The sequence below is a fragment of the Myotis davidii genome, unplaced genomic scaffold (genome assembly GCF_000327345.1).
Source record: "Myotis davidii unplaced genomic scaffold, ASM32734v1 scaffold609, whole genome shotgun sequence".
NCBI lineage: Eukaryota > Metazoa > Chordata > Mammalia > Chiroptera > Vespertilionidae > Myotis > Myotis davidii.
In genome coordinates, this window is record NW_006300164.1 from 2,810,021 (window position 1) to 2,811,881 (window position 1,861).

The 1,861-nt window shown below is 54.6% G+C and overlaps 1 protein-coding gene across 1 annotated transcript in view; it reads left to right on the forward strand.

The window, feature by feature from the left end:
- The window catches only part of BRD3 (bromodomain containing 3), a 14,801-nt gene that overhangs the window by 9,933 nt on the left and 3,007 nt on the right, over positions 1-1,861 (forward strand). The gene's annotated exons all lie outside the window — the stretch shown is intronic.

The following is a 1,861-nucleotide window of genomic DNA, read 5'->3' on the forward strand; positions in this document are numbered from 1 at the left end:
CTGCTTCCCACTTCACCATTTAGGATCTCACAGTGAGACATGAAAGAGATTGGGTTTCTGGGGTTAGGCGCTACCAAGTCTTGAGGTCTCCCATGGGCGTTCTTCAAATGGGAGCAGTGATCCTGCCTTTGAACAGAGCCCTACACTCCCTTGTTACAGCAGCTTGTTTTGAACCAGCCAGGTTTAGGGGGGGCCCCGATCGCCCTGCCAGTCACCCCACAGATGGAGGCGACTGGCAGAGGTGGGGGCCGGGGCCAGTCAGCAGGTCCCCAGTTGCCCCACCGCTCACCCGACAGGTTGGCCCTGATCATAGCTAGGGACCCTAGCTGTGCACAAATTTCGTGCATGGGGCCTCTAGTGTGTATATGTATATATGTCTCTATGTGTGTGTGTGTGTTTTTTATTGCTTTCAAGAGGAAGGGAGAGGGAGAGATAGAAACATCCATGATGAGAGAGAATCATTGATCGGCTGCCTCCTGCACGCCCCCCACTGAGGATCAAGCCTGCAACCTGGGCATGTGCCTTTGACTGGAATCCAACCTGGGACCCTTCAGTCCGCAGGCTGACGCTCCATCCACTGAGCCAACCAGCCAGGGCGAGACCTTTTTTTATAGAGTATTTAATGCTATACGTTTCCATCTAAATGCTACCCCACAAATTTAAGAAGTGTTTATTTTCCAAATGTTTGGGGATTTTTCTGGTCTAATTCCATTAAGGTCAGTGATGAACGCTTTTCAAGTTGTTAAGACTTGTTGTCTGGCCCAGCGTTGGTGAAGGTCCGTGTGCACTGGAGGAGAAAGTGTGTTCTCCGCTGCCGAGTGGCTGTCAGTCAGGGAAAAGCAGACGACAGCCAGCAGGCAGAAACCTGGTCAGGCTGCCCCAGGGGGTCGTCGACGGGCTGGCCTCTGCTCCCGCCGACTTGTTTGCTAATTGCCAAGAGGAAGCAGCTGGATCCCCGCTCCAGCTGTGGCTGTCCGGTATTTCTGCTGGATTCTGCTTCCCGTATTTGGAAGCGTGGCGGTCAGGTGCACACGCCTGCAGGACGGCCACGTCCCGGTGGCCAGGTGGCCCTGTTGTCATCATGCAGCGTCCCTCTTTCTCCAGTGACGTCCCTTTTTGTGAAGTCTCCTTTGTCTGAAATTAACTCCGCTACGGTAGCTTTCCTTGGATCAGTGTTCGCATGGTCGGTTTCCCCCTCCTCCTTTTTCCTTTTAACCTACTGCTGTCTTTATATTTAAAACGTAAGTCGGGTCTTTTTTAAAATATATATATATATTTATTGATTTCAGAGAGAAAGGGACGGGGGGAGAGAGAAACATCAATGATGAGAGAGAATCATGGATCGGCTGCCCCCTGCACGCCACCTACTGGGGATCGAGCCCGCAACCCCGGCATGTGCCCTTGTCCGGAATCGAACCCGGGACCCTTCAGTCCGCAGGCTGACGCTCTATCCACTGAGCCAACCAGCCAGGGCAGGTCTTGTTTCTCATACAACCTGCTCGTCCTTTTCTTTCCGTTGGTGTGTTTAGACTGTTTGTATTTAATGTAACGGTTGGTGCCCTAGGGTCTCGGTTCACCACGCATCATGCCCTGTCTGTCCCCTGTTCTTACTCCTCGTCCCCTTAGCTGCCTTCTCGTGGCGGATTTGGACGTAGGCAGAGTCAGTGTGTGACCTGCTGAGTGGGAGATGCCTGTGGGGCCCTGAGGCCAGTTGTTTCCTGGGTGAGGCCTGGGACCCAGCCAGCCGGGGGCAGCCTCAGGCAGCCAGCCTGGCTCCTCTGCTGGGGCCTCACCTTGGGCAGGGGCGTCTAAGAGCCAGGAGGGGACGGAGCCGGACGGGGGGAGGGGAGGGCCAAGGGGA